General features: G+C 48.4%; 1 protein-coding gene across 7 annotated transcripts in view; it reads right to left on the reverse strand.

Moving 5' to 3' along the window:
• Positions 1-498, reverse strand: part of LOC144101920 (uncharacterized) — a 192,279-nt gene extending 191,781 nt beyond the window's left edge. For 4 of the 7 annotated variants that reach the window (XR_013308106.1, XR_013308104.1, XM_077635144.1 and 1 more), the window contains exon 1: positions 221-498. The gene's annotated coding sequence lies outside the window, so the exon portion shown is untranslated. The remainder of the gene's footprint in view (positions 1-220) is intronic. The other 3 variants (XR_013308103.1, XM_077635142.1, XM_077635141.1) reach the window with 1 other exon arrangement.
• Positions 499-24,860: the final 24,362 nt, after the last annotated feature.

Consider the following 24,860-nt stretch of genomic DNA (forward strand, 5'->3'; position numbering starts at 1 on the left):
AAAGAGAACAAACAATGTTGACTGTCACTACAAAACAAAGAGAACAAAATGTTGTTACTCCTGCAACAAAGTTGAAAAATGTCAGAGGGAGCCTATTAAGAACACAGGATAAGGATGTGCTTGTCATAACAGACAATATTCACTGGTTAAATGAGAATACCCCCTTCACATCCGCGATACGTGTTCGCGCGCAGTGTTTGCATGTAGCCTCGCTACTCGCCTCAGTTCGCCGCCAGCACGTGCTAACCCGCGCATCCAAGGCGGATTTACCTTGGCGCATCAGCAATCCAGCAGGCGCCGAACCGCTTTGTCAGTCTGCTTTGTGGCCATCGGCACCACAGGCAAGCACAGCGGCAACCGCTGGCTCCCTGACTAGCGCTTTAGACACTGGTTAGGCACAAAATGAGACTTCGAAAACGCAATCTTCCTTTCTACGAACTTCGCGGTTGTCGACGGTCCTCATCCACATCACAAGCACTGCTAGGCCTACATAATAGCTTTCATGTTAACTGATCCAAAATGTGAGGGCGCTAGTCAGCATAAAAATAAAATTAGGTGTAGGATTATGTTTGTTTGTTTGTCATAACACATGAGACAATAGAATAGATGGTCAACATGTGATATTCGCCAAAGGTCCCTGAATAACTTAATTAAATTATATGTATGCTGTTTCGGTTTCTTTTTTTTTACGTGATGTGTTTGACTTTACATTGCGCGGTTAACCGCTCTGTATTCAACTAAGACCACAAAATATCTCGCAATTAAATTTAGCCTCGATCAAAGTAGGCTGCTGCAAGTTCGTGGATTCGTTCACAGTGTTAATCCACGTTTTTTTCGGCTTCATTGTAGGGAACTAGCGTGTTGGGAGCACTTAGCACCACTAGGTGGCTGGATGCCGCTTGAGCCCCTTGTGCCAACGACAACGGGACAAAGGTCCAAGCTCGTGTAGGAGAGTGGCGAACGTGGCTGAAGCTATGACGTGAGGCGGTGCACTCGTATGAATGTATCGCAAGTGATATTGACGAGCCAGGAAGACAGGGCGAGATGATCATATTAGGCGACTTGAATGGATGGTTACACAGATTCCACAGGAAGCATGCTGCAGGATATGTCTGACAGGCATGATTTAGTTGCATGCAACAGCACCGAGAAGTGTGAAGGGCCCATAACATGGGAGGCAGGGAGTCTGCACTCGACGATAGATTATGCACTAATGTCACATAGGATGTGTGATAGATTATGGGTAATGAGCATAGGATAGGGGTAATGAACACGGCTCCAAAAGTATAGGTAGTGACCACAAACGTATCAACTTGAGTTTTAGGAGAGAAGCCAATGTAGGACTGAAGCGAGGATCCGCAGCCGAACGAATTGAGAACGCAATTTTTCAGGATAATCAAACAGAATAAACTTATACGAAATTAACTTGATTACTACAGCTAGAGTTAGCAGAGGTGCGAGTCAAGCCAAAAGAGAAAAGAAGACGCAAACCGAACAGTTGGTGGGTTGAGGAGATCAAGAAGGCCATAGAGAACCGTCAGGAAGCATCCAGGGAACAATGATACTCCAAGAAGAGGGGGAGCCAGAAGCTGAAGCAGACAGAAAATGGAACACCTTCATAAAGTGCAGAAGGGAAGCATCCTATTTGATTAATGAGAAAATTAGAAGAAATGGTGCCCAGTGGATGTCAAAACTGAATAAAAAGGATAGAAAAGCACCTCAGAAATTTTGGAAGCATCTAAACTTCATGAGTAATAAGACTAGGCTAGAGCAAATGTCTATTTTTCCAGATCAGGGTATTCGGCTAGAAGGGGATGAAGCAATGAAACATATGAGAAGAATGATGACTGAAAAATTAAAAGAAATGTTGCACATAATTTATCGAAGGAGGATAGACCGGTTACTGCAATTGCTTGACTTGGGCAAAGAGAGTGGGAAATGGCAGAGAACAAGGTTCCTAGTAGCACGTGTACAGGGCCAGATGTTATTCCGATTATGTTAATATATAAGCTAGGACCAAAATCCAAACAAACAATAATAGAGGTAGTGAACAAAATGACAGTGGATGTCAAAGCCCCCGATCGATGGCGATTAAGTAGAATGAACATGATATAAAGGGAAAGGGGGACAAAGCTGATGTAAGTAACTACCGTCTCATAACAGTGACATCTGTGGTTTACAGGGTGGTGATGCAGTTTATAAAGGACAGACTGCAGCCTTGGGTGGAGAACGAGGGTGTGCTAGGGGAGGTACAAAATGGGTTCCGGAAACAAAGGAGGTTGGAGGACAATCTGTTTTCGTTGACGCAGTCTATAGAGATTGCTGAAAAGGAATGCAGGCCCCTATGGCTAGCATTTCTGGATTTTAGGGGAGCCAACGACAATGTTATTCAGAAGTATCTGTGGGACATACTGGGCACATTGGATGAGCACGATGAAGTAATTAATCTTTATATGTATATATATATATATATATATATATATATATATATATATATATATATAATCATATATATATATAATCACCAAAAATTGAAAAACATAATAGGATTTAATTCACGGCGTTTCGAGTTCTCCAGCCGAAACGTCGTGAATTAAAGCCTGCTTTATTTTCCAATTTTTTGGTGATTTTATATATTTATATATGACCATATCAGCTGCCAGGGGAATGTTTCTATTTTTTGTATTTTTTTATATTTGTAGTGCCAATCAATCGGTTTAAAGAAAGTTACTAATAAAGCAGCAGAAAAAACAAACATGCCGCCGGTGGGATCCGAACCCACGACCTCCGAATATCGCGTCCGGTGCTCTACCAACTGAGCTACGGCAACGGCTGTCCAATCTGCCGCTTTCGTGGGTATTTATATTTTGCATGTAAGATAACCTCGAGAGTGTTCACCAGCGCCACCCTCGTCCATTGCGCTGGACGTAGCACGTCCTGTAATACCGCGAGTGTGACGTAGAACGTCATCTAACGGCGAGGGCGACAACTGTGCGAGAACCCTTCTTATGCTACCCATGGCATCAAGACTGCCGGAACCGAGACCCTCGTTAAGCTATAAGCAGAAAAGTCAAATGAAATGAGCGGATCGTTTGACAAACATATGAAGTAAGCTAACAGTCACCGAAACCAAGGTGCACAGGGGAATGTTTCTATTTTTGTATTTTTTTATATTTGTAGTGCCAATCAATCGGTTTAAAGAAAGTTACTAATAAAGCAGCAGAAAAAACAAGCATGCCGCCGGTGGGATCCGAACCCTCGACCTCCGAATATAGGTAACAGAGTGCTTATAAAATGAGGAAAAATGTATCAGGGCCTATAGACATACAGCGGGGCTTAGGCAAGGATGTCCTCTATCTCCTTTGTTTTTCATGTTGTGCCTGCAAGGCTTAGAGACCAAACTAGGGAGGAGCGGACTGCGCTTCAACCTATCTTTTTCAAACAATGCGAATTGATTAAACAGTAATTACCGAGACGCAGATGATATAGTGCTAATGGCTGAGAATAAGGAACATTTGCAGAAGTTGATCGACATCTGCGGTACAGGGAGATAGACTTGGCTTCAAGTTTAATAAGGAAAAATCTGCACTCATGATATTTAATGATGAGGGCGGTAAGCATAGAATACAGGAGTTCACGCCGAAAGTAGTGGATATATAAGTACAAGTATCTTGGGGTGTGCATAAATAAGGATGCGGAGTATTTGACAGAGCATGAAAAATATGTAATGAATAAAGCTAGTAGGAATGAAGCTGTCATGAAAATCAGGGCACTGTGGAACTGCAATAGGTACGAAGTGGTAAGAGGGATTTGGAAAGGGGTGGTGGTTCCTAGCTTGACTTTCGGTAATGCGGTTCTGTGCATGAGACCGGATGTTCCAGCAAGGTTAGAAATTAAACAATGTGGCGCTTGGAGGCTAGCTTTGGGAGCACATGGCAGTACACCAAATCAGGGGGTACAGGGTGATATGGGATGAGCGTCGTTCGAGAGCCGAGAAGCTATCAGTAAGATAGAGTTTGAGGAGCGATTGAGAAAAATGGGGGAAAAGCAGTGGGATAGGAAAGTTTCCAGATACCTGTACATAAGGAACGTTGACACGAAATGGAGAAAGCGAACTAGAAAATTGATAAGCAAATACCTGGACAGCAGTAGGGGGGCAAATCAGCAATTATCGGTTAAGAAAAAGGTTAAAGAAAATGAGAGAGCTCTGTGGAAAACAGGGCTACTGACGAAATTGGCACTGGGAACATACAGGATCTTTAAGCACGAAACTGCCAAAGAACATATCTATCATAAATGTAAGGTACGATGTTTGTTGTACAAGGCCAGAACGGGAGTTTTACGGATAGAGTGAGGTACCAAGTGATAGACACGTTGTGCGGTGCTGGCGAAGAGGAGGAGGAAACGGCTGAACACTTGATACTTTTCTGTAAATGGCTTCACTCTACAGTGGAAAGCATCGGGGCTGATTTATCCAAGGTTTAAGGACAGTGAAGGAAAAATTGATTTTAAGCGGTTAGAAGTAACCAAGCGAAGGTTATCTGACTGGTGGCTAAAATCAAGAGAAGAGTAAAATTTTACGAATCATCCATTGCTAGGTGCATGGCTTTAGCCACCGTCCGATTTAAAGGGTACAGCCCTGTCCATCCATTTATCCGTCCATCGAGCTACAGTGTTCTAGAAGTCTTTGTAGTAGCAAGAGCGAAGCTGCATGGTTTCGATGGGAGGCGCTGAAGGAGAAAAAGTGGTTGGCCGCGCGCGGCATTGCCGTCGAGGCAAGGAAACGCTGATAACAGCATTGAAGTTATTCATAAGAAATAAGCAAATTCCGCAAAGCTGGAAACAGAGTAAAATGAATTTGATTCATAAAGGGCAAGGGAATAAGATGAACATGAAATCGTTCCGATCGATTACGATAGCATCAGTTATGTACAAGCTGGCGATGTAGGCGGTGAAATTAAAAATGCAGTCATGAGTAGAGTGTAATAGAATACTCGGAGAACTTCAGAACGGGTTTAGAAGTGGTAGGCGCTTAGATGATAGCCTGTTCGTGCTTACCCAGTGCATAGAAATAACTAAGGCTGTGGAATTATAGGGGGACTAGCCTTCCCCCCCTCCCCCCCCCCCCCCGCACTGCCACTCCGTGGATGCAACGTTCCCGCTTGCTAACCGCCGAGGGGTTCGTGCTCGAGGGAACAAAGGGAAGGGACGACAAAGCGTTAACACTCATATGTTATTTATTTCAATTGCAAATAATACACAGAGCGGGCCAGCTATCTACTGAGCATCAACGAGGAATTCCTCGGAAATAGAAGGCTACGTAAGAAGGACTTCTGACTTACCGGCTTGGGCAGGGGCGCGACTTCGGAGGTATCGGCGGCGAACGTTTGTATGCGCCGATAATGGCGACCGGGTTTTCCCGTGCGCGTCGCATTCTTGGGGAAAAGCAATTCCCTAGCATTTGATGGGGAAGGTGGCGAGAACGCGCGTTTGCTGCGCTCGCTTCGCTAACTGAAATCAGAAGTCCAGCGGCAAGGCACGACGGATCTCCGTACGCCTGCCACGGAATGTGACGAGAGAGTGTGGTTGCAACCGCTCACGACATTGGCCGGATCTCGAAGAGAACCTCTCCGGTTGCGCAGAATTCCGCGTAACCTACGAGGTGGCACTCCCATCGCTGTTTCCGCTTCCCCCATGAGGAAGACTTTCTTCATCGCCCAGCCGGTGCTGTCCTGACGCACGATGGTGAAGATTGGCCGCGTCGAAATGGAGGGGGGAAACAGGTTCCCCACATCCCTCTCTCATTAAATGTTGGCCTACGGCTGAACTCATCCATGGATGCCAACGAGAATGTGTCCACTAGTGCTGGGGTGACGACTGCAAGCCAGCTCGTACAGGCGGGGTGCCGGGGTCATCCGATGAGCAGCAAGGTCACTGGGCACCAGTCCTTGTCCGGCGGCAGGCACCCAAAATTAGCGTGCTGGGAGGGTGTAGTTCGCGCTGACGCGCCTTTGTTGGAATGTAGGAGGGGGGCTGGCCCCCCTCTCGTAGCCGCTGCAAACTGCTCGCCGGACACTCTGCAGCTTACGATGACTCACGGCCGCAAGGCAGCAGGCAGGGACCCATACAATAGACAACATGCCAGGGTGGCTTCTCTGAAACCCTTCATGTCGCTGCTATGATCTCAAAGAGTTTGAATCAAAGGCAATGAAGACTGCGCAAACTGACCATTTGGTAAAATGCGGAGCAATGCGAGTGCCAAACAATTCTATCCCGCACCGCCCAAACGCTCACTTCATTTGAACGTAGCCGGCTCTCTTCGATCAAAGCACATTCGTGGTTCGCATTCCGGCATGGTGATGTTAAGCTCACTTTAACTACATTAGCGTCTCTGGTTCCGCGAATTTATCAACTCGCTTCGCAGCCGAAAAATACCAAGTTTGTTTGAACAAAGTCAGCTTTTTGTAGTTGCGCGAGACCTCTCGGCAGGGGCGCGACTTCGGAGTTATCGGCGGCGAACGTTTGTATGCGCCGACAATGGCGGCCGGGTTTCAAATGCGCGCCGCATTCTTGGGGCAAAGCCATCCCCGAGCGTTTGCTGGGGAAGGTGACGAGAGCGCGCGTTTGCTGCGCTCGCTTCGCTGCCTGGAACCAGAAGTCCAGCGGCAAGGCACGATGGATCTCCGTGCGCCTGCCGCGGAAGGTGACGAGAGCGTGCGGCTGTAACCGCTCGTGACACTGGCCGGATCCCGAAGAGACCCTCTCCGGTTCACGGCCGGTCTCGAGGGGTCGTGCACACGCTTTCATACGGCCTTCTCATTTGCCGCGGAAGCAATGCGAGTTTTTCTCCAGGAGTTACACCCTCTTGAACTAACACAGTCCTCTTGAACTAACGTTTGAACTACCTGAAAACAGGGTTATCCAATTCCTTGACATCAGCATCACAATGCATCATGATCGGACGTGCTGGATGTTCAAACCCCGCGGCGAAAAACCATTGTTACCTTTTCATTCAGCCCATTCTAAGCTCGTAAAAAGATCTATTGCTAGCCTTTCATTTTTTAATTGTTTGAAGAAGTCTTGCCCGCACCTCATGCATGAAAGTTTTTCTCAGCAATGTAAGAGGCTTGAGAATGCTGGTTACCCTTCCCATGTCCTAGTGTCTGTGGCGGAAGGTGTTTTGAAGAAAGTCTGCAATAAAAAAGGCCAGGATAACCAGGAAGCCATGAGTAAGAAAGAAAAAGTTGCCGTCATTCCTTATTTTCATAAGTTTTCTCATAATCTCAAAAAAATAGCGCAACGTTCGGGAGCCAGAGTGGTTTTTTCGGCGCCTAAGAAGTTGAGTCATCTGTGTACGAAACATTTCAAAAAATCTAAAAACGGTGTTGGTTGTACGAAAAAACATAGGAAAAAGTTTGTCCATTGTATTGAAAATGTCATTTATCAAATTCCTCTTTCCTGTGGCAAGCAGTATGTAGGGCAAACCGGCAGATGCCTGAATGATAGGCTTCGAGAGCATGGGCGTGACGTAGATGATATGCGTGGAAAAGGGTTGTCAGTCCACTGCCGGTCATGTCACTGCATACCGCTTCTTGAACAATGCATGGTTTTAAAGGTGCACAATAACCGGTTGACACGAGAAATCATAGAAGCGGAATGGATATCACTTTTGAAAGATGACTGTGTGAGTACCCCCTCTGTATCATTGATGGCGAAAGAGCTCGCATATCTGGCTGATACGCTTTGCTAGAACATGGTTTGACGGCGTGTTGGTCGTGATTTCGTTATAAAACCACTTTTTCTTTCTGAAATAAACCATTGTTGGAAGTAAGCGCCGTGTGTTGTCCGTCTTTGTGTCCTCGTTTCTTTGCGCTACGTTTTTCACCTTGAAGTTATGAACCAACAAGCCCAAGCATATACCCTTCCCATTCCCATTTCACTCTCCCAGTGACGACACCGAGAGCGACCAATCAAAACAGCCTATCTTAGCACGTAGCGGAAGTTTGCACTCCATGGTTGCCTGTTCTCTGTAACTCGTTCATGCCAAGGCTGGCAGCGTTGTTTGCATGGTTACAACAACCATGTGAACGCCCAGCTGACCCAGCGATGATTCACCGTCACGTCGACGGCGCAGAAGGAAACGCTGATCAGTGACGTTCCCTTACTTATGGATCCGAACTCGAGCGCGAGATACTGCGACGGTGTGACAGCCTGCGCAAGATATCAGACACATTTAGCATAGCGCGTACCGCTACTGCTTACCGCCAACCATCGCCCGTCGCTCTATAGTCGCTCCTAGCGCGCTGGTTGGCCACGACGAGCAAGGAGCGCGCGCTGTTGACGGGAACGTGGCGCCATCTGGCGCCACCGCCCGGTGATTCTCCATAAACTGACGATGCGCGCTGCCTGCTAAATGTGAAACGAACGCATTCTTCCATGGGTCCGAAACGAACGCTTATAGAGTGCAATGGCTCGATCGGATCGATTCCGCAAAGCCGCTCTCAGATACATAGAGAGTAGCCATAAGTGTTTAGTGCTAGGTCGTAGGATGTTTACAGAGAGGCGCAAAGTCCTTTGATGCAAAATGTAGCCAGTGCCTCTGGTGGCATGTTTTTATTTTACTTGATTTACAGCGCTTTTATCTAGGGCAAAAAAGCTGGTTTTGTTAATGTAATATAAAATGCAAAAACTTGACAAAATATATCTCTAGTTATAAACCCAATTAGAAGTATATTTACTCTGTCCAATCATCAAGCTAGCTCAAGGTGATGTCATATCCGCTGCTAAAAACCGCCACTGTATGGTGACACCGTCAGCGCAACGAATTTGTTTTTGCGAGCTAATTAAAATATTAAAAACCACAGTATACGCGGTACGACCGATGCTAATAGCATCACTATAAATCATTCTATGCAACCAACAGGCAAAACAATCCACTGAAAATGTGTTTCGGGGCCCCTTTATCGTCAACTAAGTCCACATGTGCACAGATTCTTCAGGACAAACTTTGGTCGATGAAAACATTTAAGATTGGGAATCACTTACCCATTCCTCAGAACTATGTCGAGCATTTGTGGCTTTAAATCCAGAAAGAAATGCTCTGACCACTTCCTCTCGTATGTCTCATGGTCCGTGATGAAACGACGAGTTAATGCTTAGGGGAAGAGAATGAAAACGCAGAGAGCGAAAGTTTTGCGCTCGTTTCATAAAAAATTACTATGTGGCGGAAAAAATTCTCTACGACGCGTGAGCCATAAATCCGATAGCGCCGTAGCTGGTGGCTTGAGACTATACCTGTAGAGTTTAAAGTCAGACTCATGTACACTTAAGTTGTACTGCCAATTAAATTGATTACGGGAATATATTACGCCGATATCGCTTTTCTCACGTCCTGAATGTACTTATATAATTTCGCTCTCATATACGTCACAAAGATGCTTCCACAAACGAGAGGCTTGTACCGATTAATGTGCAAGCAAGTGTCAAGAAGCATTGTAATGCATTGTTCTCTGCTCGAAGCCAATGGCACGATGCCTTTTCGGTTTTGTTGTCAAACGAGAGGCCACCAGCTTTCTCAGGAATGACTGTAGGCACCCGAAAGTCTCTCTTCATATTCTAAATTGTCACAAGAGCATTAGGCGTCTAATGTTTCAAGTTCCTTGTCGCCTTTAAATTTTGCAAGGCAGAGAGCGACCGTCTTTCTGACCTTAATTGACCGAGCATTTGTTTTATCGCTGCGCCGCCAAACTGCTTTTTGTTTGAGGACACGAGTTCACCCAATAAACATTTTTCAAGTTGGCGCAAGCTTTCTTGTCGTAATTCGGGCCTGAGTAACGTTAACAGAACGTAACCGAGGCAACCAGTACAAGCTGCGGATGCTGCCACAGATATTGACGCGTACTGATCATTACAATTTGAGAAATCATGTATGACATGTCCATTGAGTGACTTCAGTTACCATAAAGAGCACCATTTCTTGTTGTCCACGGATATTCAACCTGCGGTGTCTCCTGACCTGCCTAAAAATATTTGGTTTAAATGTATCTTTGTAAAAGATTTCAGATCATGCAGTTGAAGGCCCACTGCCCTCTATTCTCTTAAATTCAGGGACTTTTATTAACATGTAAGCATCGCAAATGTTTATTTTTAGTTCCTTACATTGTAAGCTTAGCCAGCTGGTATAACGTGCTTTGATGTTAGGTTTAGTGGAGCTCCGTTAGGTGGCGGAAAACTTCTTTTTGTGGTGCTACTGTTTCCTGAATGACGTGAGGAAAGTTCATGCTCTCGGGAGGTTTATCGAAAGCGATGACGAGGCTGCAGAAATGCAGGAGAATAATGAAAAGCTGGTAGTCATCGCCTCTCATAAGTCTGTTCGCTCGTAAAGGCCGATTTTATTAAGACAGAGTGCAGTTCCTAACTAATTTTGCTTTGCTGGCGGGTAGTTCGTGCTTGCAGTTACTGTAAAGAATTTACTTAATTTTAGCGTTGTCATGGGGTGGGACGGGCAGTCGTGAGACGCCGCCAAACTTTGAAATGTCTTTCCAAGAGGAGATTTTGGACGTCGCGTGCGTGCAACGTGCTCTGCTCCTGCGGCCAGGATTGGGTTTCGTCCATAACCATTCCTTTCGCCGATGACATCATGCGTTCTCTTGGGTAGCACCATGAATTCTTGCTAATGCCGCTGTTGTGCAAAATTTCAGGAGCTATATTTACGCCGCAGAATCCGTAACTCTTTGAAACTTGCCATCCAAGTATTACATGTCGCATATCATTCTACACACTCATAAAGAATCTGCCGGAAGGCGAACTGTAGAAGCTGAAAGGCTTGCTTTTTAGCCACATATAAGGGGCCAGAACGTGTTGACGTTTGCGCTCGAAGCATGCGTTCGACCATACACAGTCGGGCTCAAGGAGAGACGTTAATCCGTTGTTTCAGATTTTTCCCATGGCAAAGGGGCTGACTACGCGGTCTTTTTTTTTCGGCTATTTGTTTTCTGTGCGCAAGCGAAGCCTGGTTTTATGTCATGTTTGTTGCTCCTCCGTGATCACGTTTCATGCAATGTGTGACCCTCCTTCTCTTCGCTTTGTTCTGTAAAACGCTGACCGTTTGTTTGATTTGTACATGTTCAATTTTTTACCTCTGCGCTGTACTGCAAACTGTACATGGAAGGTGAGGCCTCGTCAGGCGCTACAGGCCTTTTGCCTCAGCTTCCTTTTTCTTCGTAAGGAAGAAATAGTCTTTTTTGCTGGTTTTGCAGACTTTGGGTAAAGCATAAGAGGCAAAATGTGAAGGCTTGACAGTAGCAACTGACGTGGGCCGAACTGGGAGCGAGCACGCGTTCTCCTTCCGCGTGAAGGGCGGTCGCAGCGGCAGAGGGGTGTAGCAGTGGCGACCACACCGACGTGCGGCTGGAGGCAGAAACAGACCCCATTGCGACGGCCGTAAGAAGAAAAGCGCGCGCTCCCCTAGAGACCGGACGTGTCCGGTGGCGCAAAATTCCGCGTAACCTTCGAGGTGGCGCTCCCGTCGCTGTTTCCGCTTGCCCCATGAGGATGACTTTCCTCCTCGCCCAGCCTGTGCTGTCCTGGCGCACGATGGTGAAGATGGGCTGTGTCGAAAGGGAGGGGAAAACAGGTTCTCCACAAGGCGGAAAAGAGACCTCTGTATTTAGCCTTCCTGGACATAAGCGGTGTATACGACAACGTGTACAGGGAACTCCTGTGGAACATTATAAAAGATGAAGGAATCGGTCGCGAGGTAAGTGATTTTCTAGAGGAAATATATCGAGAAAATAAAGTTGAAATAACATATGGACGGAACTAACAGTACGACATGTCGAGGTACACAAAGGATTAAGGCAAGGTTTTCCACTATCACTCCTGCTGTCTGTGCCTTATACAATAAGTATGAAAAGGAAGCTTCAGGGAAGCAATCTAGGTTATAATCTTTCTCTCAGATTAGGCAGAAAGGTTGTTGAGCAACGACTACCGGTTTTAATGTATGCGAACGATATTGTACTGTTAACAGATAACCAGGAATATTTGCAAACTCTGGTTAATTTTTGTGGAGACGAAGGAGACAATCTAGGTCTCAGTTTTAGTGCAACTAAGTTAGGTGGGATGATTTTCAACGATACAACTTATCAGGAGCTTACAATACAAGGCCATGAAATATCCCGAGTGGCCGAATACAAGTATTTCGGGGTATGGGTAAACGAAGGGCAGATGTAAACGGAAAAGCACGAAGAGTCTCTTATAGCAAAACGGCGAAGAGACGCCGGGATAATGAAACACAGGGCATTTTGGGGGTACAACAAACATCAAGTACTGAGAGGTATTTGGAAAGGAATAAGGGTGTCGGGGCTTACTTTCGGGAATGCAGTTCTAAGCTTAGGGGCTGAAGTTCAGTCGATATTAGAAGTAAATCAGCGAGCTGTTGGAAGATTAGCACTATGTGTCCACGGGAAAACCACAAACGAGGAAATACAGGGGGATATGTGCTGGGAATCGTTCGAAGCACGGGAAGCTCAGAGTAAAGTACTATACGAAGAACGCCTGAGGAAATTGGACGATAACAGGTGGGCAGCTAGGGTTTTTAAATACCTGTACAGAAAGAGCGTTGACACACAGTGGATGAAACGAACTAGAAAGCTGGCCAGTAAGTTTGGCAGAGACGAGGAAGGAGAAAGAAAGAGCCTTAAACAACGGGTTAAAAACGTCAAAGGTAAAAATTGGATAGATTCAATGAAAAAGAAGCATAGTGTAGAACTATATTGGTGCTGGAAAACCCAGAGCAGGAAGGAAACGTTTTATGATAACTCAAGAGGCAGTGCCCTCCTCTTTGAATCTAGGTCAGGGTGTCTTAGAACGCGCAGCTACAAAAAAGAAATTTTAACGAAGAAGATGACACATGTGCTGTGTGTGGTAAATCTGCAGAAAACATAGAACACCTCATTCTAAAATGTGACCGTATCCATCCCGATGTCGATGCAGGCACAGTCACTCTTCCTGAGGCCTTAGGGTTTAGCAGCAATGGTCATGTAAATAAATCTGCGATGGAAATTAGCAAAAAGTAAATGGAGGATTGGTGGCTCAAAAATAGAGAGGTGACATACGGTTAAAAGTGCAGGAAGATGTAAAGAAATTGTGAATTTTAATAACTTACTACACAGTTAAACAAAAATAAAGGGAAAAAAGCTGTGCATGGTGGCAACTGCCATTACCCCGCTTCAAAGGGGACCATCCATCCATCCATCCATCCATCCGTCCGTCCGTCCGTCCGTCCGTCCGTCCGTCCGTCCGTCCGTCCGTCCGTCCGTCCGTCCGTCCATCCATCCATCCATCCATCCATCCATCCATCCATCCATCCATCCATCCATCCATTCATCCATCCATCCATCCATCTATCCATCCATCGGAGGGGAAAAGCTGGCCGTCTGCGTTACTGCGGCACTGCATTCAGAGAGTTTGGGCGTTGTCGTTGGAAAAGGGTGGCGGTTTAAGCTCGTTGGGATAATAAAAGCAGGTTAAAGCGTGCCTCGGAGACATAAAAATAGGCAAAAAGTCTACAAAACGCGGGTACCAGTCCACACGCAGGCGACCGCAAGCACGTCGCCTGAGCGGGGTACCCAGTGGAAAGCACACTGCGCTCAAAATGGGAGCGCCTGGCCCCCTTCTGGCTCATACTTATCCGACACGAATTGGAACATTTGACGTCAGAGGGATCATGTGATCACCGCACCGCGAATAGTGTTACAAGCGGCGCGGGGACAACAGTCGCGGAACTTTAGATCTGCTCCCTGCGGGAGCATATATCAGAACACTAACCCCCCCCCCCCCTCTTTCACCTTGTGCCCTCTTTTGAGCTTTGAATGAAACATTTGCGCTACTCTTTCACCTTGCGCCCTCTATTGGGTTTCGAATGAGACATTTTTGCTACCTTTTGAAGTGAACAAGGAGGGCGAACTCGTAGGCAGTAAGTGCTTCATAGCGAGTTGCGCTCAACCCCGCGGCATTCAAGATCACAAGGCTTTCAAGAAATCACAGACAGGCTTCAGAATGGAAGAACGCGGCGTGCACTTCCGGCAGCCTGCCTGGCGCGGTACGTTTGGGCGCCATTCCTCGCCGCGTATGACCCACCCCAGGCAAACGGTAAGAGCTCAGTGGCGATTCTTGCAGTGCTGGTTCGTTTTACAAGCAAATTTACAAACAAGGAGGCAGTGCTTTTCGTCCACTCTATTCAGCGTCCCGAGGCGCGTATTTCGCGGAGGCGCTCATAACGTTTTCAGCCTTTAAAGAACTCTCGAGAGCCGCACCAATCGAGTTGCAAAAAATTGTTTTACAATGATCGTCATTTAGTTAGCCTCTGCCTTCGATAGCGGATGGCTCGCGTAGGCTATGAATCGCTCTATTCTATTTTTCCTTTGGACGAGCAATTAGCACCCCTCGCGCCGCGCTCGGCTCGCAGGCCATGGCACACGGCGCCGGACAAGAAAGAGGAAGTTGGGCTAGGCCGCCGCAGCGCGAGCAGCGCAAATAAACGGTTCGAACCTCAACACTGTCGGAGCTGGTTCCTCCTCGCCTTAGCTCCGACAGATTTGACGACCCGGCTTCGAACACGCAACCCCATCATCCGACATGGATTCCCCTGGCTCTTCCGCCCTTCCTACCGGCGGCGACCCGTCCCAGAACGCTCAGCCTCTTGGTTCTTCGGTGGCCGCGTTCCAGCTAGTCAGCCTGCCGCCATTTTGGCCCAATATTCCTCGCGCCTGGCTCCTGCAGGCTGAGGCGCATTTCCAGAGGCGACGTATCACCAGCCAGGAGACCAAGTTCCTCCAGCTCGTGTCGTCCTTGCCTCCTGACGTCGCAGAAAACTTGGTGGACATCGTCAGCTCGCCGGACTCGGCTCGACCCTTCGACACGTTGAAGGCGGCTGTCATCGACCGCAAGTCAGCTTCCGAGCGCAGCAAACTCAAGCAGCTCCTCAGCGCTGCAGAGTTTGCTGACAGCCGCCCTTTGCAGCTCCTCCGTCGCATGCGCCAGCTTTTGGGAGGCTCCGCTGCTCCGCACGACCCACTTCTGCGTGAGTTATTCCTTCAGCGTCTTCCCCAACACACGGTCCCCATCCTCGCAGCTGCGGGTGATGTTTCATTAGACAAGCTCGCTGACCGTGCTGTGGACTACTCACGGCTCCCAAACGTCAGCTCTGTGACCAGTCTACCTCCAACTACTACCGCAGACTCCCAGCTTGCCAGCATCGAATGTCGACTTGATGCTCTTGCCAGGCGGCTCGATGTCCTCGCTCCTTTGCTGCGTTGTTCACCGCTGAGGTTCCGGCCACGCCACCGCTCCCCGGAATCTCAACCATTCGACGCGCGGCCAGCCACCCTGCCCTCGACTGTCTGCTGGTACTATCGTATTTTCGGCAGCTCTGTCCGCAAGTGCACACACCCGTGCTCCTAGTCGGGAAACGCTGCGACCGGCCGCTGACGGTGGCAAGTGGTGCTGGCGGACGGACATGCCGCCTCTTTTACGTCTTGGACAAGATTACTGGCACTCGTTCCCTGGTCGATACAGGAACACAAGTCAGTGTCATAGCGGCCTCTTGGGCAGATAGCCGTCTCAACTAACAGACCTCCCCGCTCCAAGCGATCAACAACTACCCCATTCGCACATACGGCCAACGGTCCCATACGCTTAACCTCGGATTGCGCCGCACGTTTCGCTGGATCTTCATTATCGCTGATGTCCCGCAACCTGCTTTCGGCGCGGACTCCCTCAGTTTCTTCAACCTAGCCGTCGACATGCAAGCTCATCGCCTCATAGATCTCAGCTTGCACCTCTTCGTCAACGGCGTACTCTCCACTACTGCGCGACGGGGCTTCGCGCTCACGTCCCTGTTTCGCCGTATGCGAAAGTTCTGGCTGATTTTCCCAACCTCACAAAGCCGCATTCCAGAGAGTCACCTGTGAAGCACATGATCACCCACCACATCGTGACTTCGGGACCTCCGGTGTTTGCTCGCCCTCTAATTTTGTGGGGAGAAAGCCTCGCTATCGATCGCGGTCAGTTCGAACACATGCAGGAACTCGGCATAGTACGCCCTTCCTCCATTAACTGGGCATCGCCACTTCCCATGGTGCCAAAGAACGATCAGGGCGACTGGAGACCATGTGGAGATTACCGCGCCCTCAACGCTTACACTTTATCAGACCGCTATCCAATTCCTCGCATACAGGATTTCACATCAAATCTGGCTGGGTGCAGGATCTTCTCTAAAATTGACTTAGTGAAGTCTTTTCATCAAATTCCTGTGGAGCCCGCTGATATTCCGAAGACGGCCATTACCACACCGTTCGTTCTCTTTGAGCACGTGCGGATGCCTTTTGGCTTGCGCAACGCCGCACAGACTTTTCAGCGAGCTATCGACGAGGTTACGCGAGGCCTCGACTTCGGGTTCGCTTACATCGATCTCCTCGTAGCAAGTTCATCCGGTACTAAGCATGAAGCTCATCTGCGCGCCCTCTTCCACCGACTGGATGAATATGGGCTCGTCATCAACCCGAACAAGTGCCTCTTTGGCATAGCTACAATAGAGTTGCTCGGCCATCTTCTCCATAGGGCATTCGGCCTCTCGGCAGCGAAGTCAAAGCCATTCAGGATTTTCCCGCGCCCACGTCACTGAAAAAGCTCAGAGAATTCTTGGGCCTCCTGATCTTTCATCGTCGCTTTCTCCCGAAGTGCACCTCTTGCCTGAAGCCCCTGACTGATCTTTTGGCTACGAAAAAGAATCGGCTGCGCCACTTGAGTGGACTGAAGACGCTGCCGCTGCATTTGCTGCACAAGAGCGCATACTTTTGGGCGAGTTGGTGAATTGCAATCATGTACAAGCGCAAAGAACTGGGACAAAGAAGTCCGTATTTTTGTGCTTGTACATGACTACATTTGCTGCTGCCAAGAGGGCGCTCGCAGACGCCGCTTTGCTCATACATTCAGTTCCTGATGCTCCACTGCGCCTCATCACCGACGCCTCGAGCATTGCATTCGGCGCAGTTCTCGAGCAGCACGTCTCTAGTTGGCAGCCTCCGGTTTTTTCTCCCAAACGCTGAAGCCACCTGAGACTAAATACAGCACCTTCGGTCGAGAGTTGCTTTCTGTGTAACTCGCCATCAAGCACTTTCGACACTTACTGGAGGGCCGGGACTTTCACGTCATCACGGACTATAAGCCCTTGACGTTGGCCTTCCAAAGGAACCACATCACCTACACTGCACGCGAGATCTGCCAACTGCGTTTTATCTCCGAGTTTACAGTGGATCTCCGTCACGTCCATGGCCCGGAGAATGCTGCTGCTGATGCGCTTGCTCGTGTTAGTGCCATGGCGTCTGAATCCCCAGTGGTCATGAATGAGATAGCGCAATGATCAGAGCTGCAACGTCTTCGCTCCTCATCTACGTCCCTGTGCTTCGCCCAATGTCCACTGCTGTTTTCCTCCCAGTTCATTACGTGCGAAACATCCACTGGCGTCTCGCGCCCGTACGTACCTTTGGATTTCCGTCGCACCATTTGTGAAAAACTGCACCGCCTGAGCCACCCTAGTATTCGTGCTACGCAGAAGCTGATCACATCTCGTTTCCTTTGGCCAAGCATCAATGCCGACGTCCGCCACTGGGCACGAACCTGCCTTCACTGCCAGCTCGTCAAAGTTCACCGGCATACCGTCAAGGCTGCCTCTCCTTTTCGGCCGCCTGACGCACGGTTTTCCCACGTTCACGTAGACGTTGTTGGACCACTCCCGTTATCACGTGGGGCCTCGTATCTGCTCACCTGTGTGGACCATTTCACCTGCTGGCCCGAGGCGTTGCCCATTGCTGACACTACAGCCGAGATCGTTGCTTCGGCCTTCATGGCCGGCTGGGTCTCTCGTTTCGGCTGCCCATCTGTCGTCGCCACTGACCGCGGCCGCCAGTTTCAATCGGCCCTTTTTACTGCTCTTGCCAATATTCTGGGCGTTTGCACACGTCCATACGACCGCCTACCATCCTTCGGCCAATGACATGGTGTAACGTCTGTATCGAGAGCTGAAAGCTGCCCTTACCACTTATCAGCCAAGGGAACGCTGGTCCGACCACCTTCCCCTCGTTCCCCTGGGCATTCGCTCGGCACTGAAGGTGACCTCGGCAGCTCTCCTGCTGAGCTGGTCTACGGCGTTTTCCTGCTTCTCCCTGGAGAATTCTTTTCTCCTTCCTCCCCTCCGGTAATCCATGACGCTTACACCTACATCCGAGATCTACACAACACATTTCGCCACATTGCTCCTGTCACCCCTGCAACCCGTCACCCTCATTCCGTGTTCGTCAGCCAGGACCTGGCCTCCTGCACCCATGTCTTCATCCGCCGTGACAACGTCCGTCCACCGCTCACGCCGGCCTACGATGGACCGTTCCGCGTCCTCAATCGTGCGCAGAAGACCTTCACGTTAGACGTCAGCGGGCGTGAAGACGTCGTGGCTGCTGACCGCCTCAAACCAGCCTACATTGCCAATCTGCCCGTCGGGCCTACACTCGCTCTCGCTTCGACTGCACCACCATTGTGCGCAGCTTCCTCCCAGCATATCCGCTGGGCGAATCCTGTGGCTTCGATCTACGGGGGGAGCCCTGTAGCGCCGCTCGCACCGCGATCGGCTCGCAGGCCATGCCACGCGGCGCCGGACAAGAAAGAGGAATTTGGGCTAGGCCACCGCAGCGCGAGCAGCGCAAATAAACAGTTCGAACCTCGACGCTGTAGCTGCTGGTTCTTCCTCGCCTTAGCTCCGACAAGCACGGCGCCTGGGCACAAGCTGACTGCATCAGTGCGGATTTCGGTTTCGTCTTCTTCAATAAATGGGCGAACATGGCGTTGAAATTGCTTGAAGGCTTCGATTTAGAGCGTTTTCCATCGGTACGGACCTTCAGCTTTTGTCGAGCGCATGCGGGGCTCAGCAGTGCTGGAGAAATCCTTTACAAATCGGTGGTAATAGTCACGCGTTAACAAACACCTTCGGGCGGCTTTCTTATCGTTTACCGCGGGAATTGTGCAATAGCAGCTGTCCTTCCAGGGTCTGGTCGCACTGCGTCTTTGCTCACAACGTGGCCAAGAAGCAAGAACTCCTGGTAGGCGAAGCGGCATCTTTCAGGCCTAAACTTTAAGTCCAGAAGATTTCACTGCGCCCAGAACCTGCTTTAGGCTCCATAGGTTTTCGTCGAAACTCATTGCAGTGACTGCAATGTCGTCTTAGTAAACGAGGCAGGTTTGCCACTGAGAACTGCTAACGCCATGTCCTTGACACGCTTAAATGTTGCAGGTGAGGACCAAAGTCCAAATGGCGTTACCTTGAACTCAAAGAGGCCGTCTGGCGCGAAGGCAGTCTTCTCTCGATCTCTCTCGCCTATTTCGATCTGCCAGTAGCCACTCTTATGCTTAGTGTTGCGCAGTCGGTCTAGCGTGTAATCCATGCATAGGAGGGCGGTACATTTCTTTCTCAGTTATCTTAATTTAAAACGATGGCAATCCACGGGGAACAGAAGCGTGCTATTTTCTTCACCAGAATAACAGGGGGCGTCCATGGACTCTTTCGAGGCTAAATAACGCCGTCCCGCAGCATTTCTTCCACTTGATTACCTATAGCTTCACGTTCTCGTGCTTACATTCAGTAGGGGCTTTGAAGGAGAGGTCGCGCGTATTCTTTGGTTACGATCGTTTGGTTTGTGACTCGTGCCATCCGGAGCTTAAATGGCGAAGAAAAGCTATATCTTGAACCCCTCAGGAGTTCCTTTAACTCATCCTTTCAGTGCCTTTGCAACGATGGGCTCCGGCTGCTTGTGCTACTGCGGTGGCTGCCGGCGGCTGAGAGAGCATATGTGTTGCTCGCCTCTGGAATTTCATCTAAGAACGCGAGAGGTGTGTCTTTGCTCAGGTGTCGATATTCTTCACTGAAGTTAGGGAGCAGCACCTCAGCCTGTCCTTCCCAGAAATTAACGACGTGTCTAGCGATTCCGAGTCCTCGGTCTATGGGCAAATGCGTGTTTCTCTCTACGATCTCTTCGATATTGTCACGAAGTGGTGACTGCAGTCCGGAGAGCATAAAGGCTGCGAAAATGATGCCTAAACAAAACCCTTTATTTGGGCTGACTCGCACCCCCAGTGGACTGAATCACTCGGCGGTGGCGTAGCAACAAACAAGCGTGCTCGGAGGTCGTCGAAAGGATTACCTGCCGGTGTCGGCCGTGGTCAATTTAAACCTGATAGCGAAATTTCTAGATAAAGCATGCAAAGTTACTAGAACATTCTGGAACAATGTAGTATCAGCTCTGCCTAGATGCAATCAATCTTGATAAATCTGGTCGCGTCTTGCGTCGGAAACAAAGCGATAAAGCGGCGTGGCGGCAGATTAGAAGAATGAACAAACACTGCAAATATTCGCGACTTTACTCCCTTCTCAAAGAAGCATCGACCCGATCCATTAAAACAAAGGCGCTACTAGCAAGAAATAAAGCGGATCATGCGAAAATAAACACAGTGTGGAAACAGCGTACTTTAGCGCACATAATATGGCTTTAGATGGACAACATGAACAGTTTCTGGTCGTACGCGGCATCGCTGAGAGCAGGCATTGAGTCAGGGATTACTTCATAATCCAGTTCACTTAGCCGACGAAGAACCGTGTAAGCACCGAAATAGCGGCGCAAATGCTTTTCACTCAGTCCACGGCGACGAATGGGCGTTCAAACCCAGACTGGGTCTCGTGGCTTGTATTCCGCGTAGCGTCTTCGTAGGTTGTAGCGTCTTGCGTCGGTCCTCTACCGGTCTTTGATCCGTAATCGGGCAAGTATTCAGGCTTCTGCGCGTTGAAGGTAGGAGGCGACGTTGACGTTGTCTTCTTCGGTAACGTTGGGCAGCATGGCATCTAGCGTGGTCGTGGCCTCCCAGCCATGGACGAGCCTAAAAGTCGTAACCTGGGTGGTCATCTTGGGGGTCTGCGCGCCTACCCTCTCCTATAAATTTTTCCTCCTCCCCACCTCCTTCCATGCCACGCTGGCAGTGGGCGTGGCGGCTAGCCCTCCAGTATACAGGCCCGTGCCCTCCCTCTTTCTATCCTTCTATTATCCATTGCACTGCGGTGTTGTAGGCGCATCTGTTGACAATATTCAACCAACCGCCTCTTCTGCCTCCACGCCTGTGGGTGTAAATGTCTATGACCCAGTCCGCCTCTCTAACGCTTGTGAGACAGATATTGAAAGGACATCTCCATCTCAGAGGCGTCGTGCTTCCTCTTCTCTTTCTAAATCAGGCCATCCGCACGTCGAGACCAAGAAAGGTTCGCCAGGAACTGCAAAGAAATCAGACGTGTTGAAAGAGGCGGTTGCTGCCTCATTTTTAAAGGAGTAATCATGGCGGGTATTTCTATTCTCCAGTGGAATTGTCGCTCTATCGCATCTTTCTTCCACGATTTACAGCAGCTTATTCTTAAATTTTCTCCACACATTATTTCACTATAAGAATCGTGGCTCCCTTCAAATCGTTCTTTTACAATTAAAGGCTACTCTGTTTTTAGAGCTGATCGCCCAAACGGCAGGGGCGGGGGCTTGTTAGCACTGATTTAAACAAATCTGTGTCGTCATGCTAAAGTGTATCATAAATTAATGCAACCTTATAGTGAGAATCTTGCAGTTTACATCCTTGTGCCACAGTGTGGCCCTGTTAAAGTAGCGAATATCTACTTCCCCGCCGGTGTCCGTAGGAGAGATGGGCTACCTGCTTTACTGCGCAACAGAAAAATGTACTTCTGGCTGGGGACTTCAATTCGGATCATGATATATGGTGTTTCAGGACCGACTACAGCGGGCAGTTTCTTTGGTCTGGAATGTCAGCAAATGGTGTGTGCTGTTACAACAGTCGCGCCATAACTTACATGAGGGCAAATTCTCGCTTAGCTATTGATTTACCGTTAGCTGTCATTGGTATTGGGGCATCTTCGTGGTCTACAATTGACCACGATATGTCAAGTGACCACTATTCAATCACTTTACACTACTAAAATGCAGTCCGCTTAGGGCGACTGGTTACGCACAAAAATTAGTCAATAATACACTGTTCAAGAGACTTCCAGGTGAGGCCTTCTTGTCGGTTGCTCCCTCGGGAAAATCTGGCCGGGGTCCTCAAGTTCCAACTTCCCTGTTAGACGCCACTCAGCGATCAGTCTTTACGGTTCAGTCAACCGTCAAAATTAAGACTCTTCTGAGCTGGTGGAACGAAGCCTGCAAAAAAGCCTATCGTTAGAGGAAAGCCGCATGGAAGAGCCTGCAGTGCCCTAAGAACTGGATAAATTACAAATTCTTTGCAGCATCTTTTAAGAGAAGCATATCTAAGGCTAAGGATAAATACAATGCAAATCTGAACATCTATTTGTCAAACCCAGTCAACCGGAACTAACTCTATAGATACATAAAACGTACTAACGTGCTGCCCTCTTCTCATATAGTTCAGTCCACAGTGCTGCCCCGTCGGGAACAAAAAGACCAATTGGAGACCATAGCTCAGGGCCTTGCTGCGCGTTTTTATGCTTGCACGGGCTTTCCATCGTCCCCATTTCATTTGAGTGCACACTTCGCTGAGGTCTCTGATCTGATTTAGCGTCTGTAGTAAATTGTCTGCAGTCTGCTACCCCTGGGGTTGACGGCGTAACTGTTGGCATGCTGAAGATACTGATGCAAGACTTTGCCCTGGACCTCTTGCAGATTGCCAGCTCGTCTTTGGAAAAAGCCTTGATTCCACAAAATTGGAAAACAGCGAAAATAATTTTTAGTATGTGTACTTTGGAAGTACAAGAACCCGACCGCGGCGGCTGCGTTTTTATGGATGCAAAACGCTAAGGCGCCCGTGTGCTGTTCGATGTCAGTGCACGTTAAAGATCCCCAGGTGGTCGAAATTATTCCGGAGCCCTCCACTACGGGACGTCTTTATTCCTTTCTTCTTTCACTCCCTCCTTTAGCCCTTCCCTTACGACACGGTTCAGGTGTCCAACGATGTATGAGACAGATACTCCCTTCCCCTAAGAAAACCAATTATTAATATTATTATTAAAATATTTTTTTGCTAAAAGACCAGACGAAGGGTTTTGATCTCGGCAATATTCTGCCGATTGCTCTCACATCACATTTGGTTAAGCATGTAGAACGGGTAGTCTTCAGCCGCCTCACGAATCATGTTCTGTCTCTTCGAGGCTTCAGTGAGGCTCAGATTGGTTTCCTCCGCGGGTGTACAATTTGTACCGCGCACATAGACTTGGAGAGCCGTATTAGGGTCCCTATGAAGCAAAAAGAGGTATTTGTTCTGGTTACTTTAGGTATTGCTAAGGCGTATGACAGCCTTGAACACGTACCTTGGTGCCTCTTCGCGTGGATAAGGGAGTTCTTGAGGAACAGATCATTCTTTTGTACTAAGGGTACGAAAAATTCTTAACTTATACGCCCAGTCTAGAGGTGTCCCACAAGGCTTCATTCTTTCGCCGTTGTTGTATAACATACTAATGCGTGATATCTATATTTACTCTGTCGTGAAAGTTTGTGTATGTCGATGATATTGCTTTCTTTGCTTCTGCCAAAAATATTCATATCCTATATCAATTGTTGCAGGAGTATTTAAATGATCTAGAAGTTTGGCTCGACAGTTTGATGTTAGTTTTAGATGTCAAGAAGTGTGCCGTCCTTGTTTTTCCACTGTCATCAACTCTTTACATTTCTTTGTCGTATCACTATCCTAATCCCGCAAGTTGATTCGGTTATATACTTGGGCATACTATATGACCCGCAGTTAGACTGGCGGCCCCATATTAGAATGATAGTGCTTAAAGGTGAGCGTGCCCTTGTCCAGTTGGTTAGGATCAGCAATAAAAAATTTGGTGTGCGTCGGGACACTTTGCTCTTTCTTTATAAGGCCTATGTGCGGCCAATGCTTGAATTCGGTTTTGCTTTCTTTCCTGGGTGCCTAAGGTACAAGCTTGAACCCTGTTTGTTATGGAGCGACGCGCTCTGCTCCTTTACTTAGGTCTCCCTAAATCAGTGGCGAATGTTGTGCTGTACTTGGAGGCGCGGATACCTGATCTAAATTTGCGGTTTCAGCTTCTTACTGCGTGGACGTTCTTTAGGTTTTTAGAGCGTGTTCCTGGATTGGCTAACCCCATATTTACAACGAACCCATCTCTATTTTTTGTACTTTCTGGCCTAGGTATAAGCTTCCACAGGTTGTGCTCACTAATTCCCTGCTGCCAAAAATTTCTGCATCAATAAATTCGGTAGTGCCAGTTATCCCCCGCCGCACTGATACTCTAGTCTCCTTTGATGACACCATCTCTGGGAATGCTAAAAATCATCCTCCCAGTGTATTTAAGTGGGCTTATTGAGGAGTATCTTCATAATTTTCCTAACCATATTGCCATTTTTACAGACGCCTCCCAGCAAAATGAAAAAGCAGCCATTGGCATTTACTCAATGGCTCTTGATTGGAGTTATTCATTTCGGGCCTTCGACTATGCTCATATTTTCACCGCCGAGTTTCTGGCCATTGAGCTGACCTTAATAAGGATTTCCTGCAGTATCTATCAGGTAATTATACTTCGAGGCAGCCTTTCCGTCTTGACAGCGCTCGAAAAATCGAGGGATACCCCTATGAGCCGTTCCCTTCGATTTTCCCATCCACCACATATTACAGAAGTACGTTTTCACTGGGTCCTAGGACACTGTGGCATTCGTTTTAATGAGAGGGCTGATTTTTTAGCTAAGTCCGCCCTTGGGGACCCATTGTTACGTTCGTCCCTAAGACTG

The sequence above is a fragment of the Amblyomma americanum genome, chromosome 8, assembly GCF_052857255.1.
Source record: "Amblyomma americanum isolate KBUSLIRL-KWMA chromosome 8, ASM5285725v1, whole genome shotgun sequence".
Lineage (NCBI taxonomy): Eukaryota > Metazoa > Arthropoda > Arachnida > Ixodida > Ixodidae > Amblyomma > Amblyomma americanum.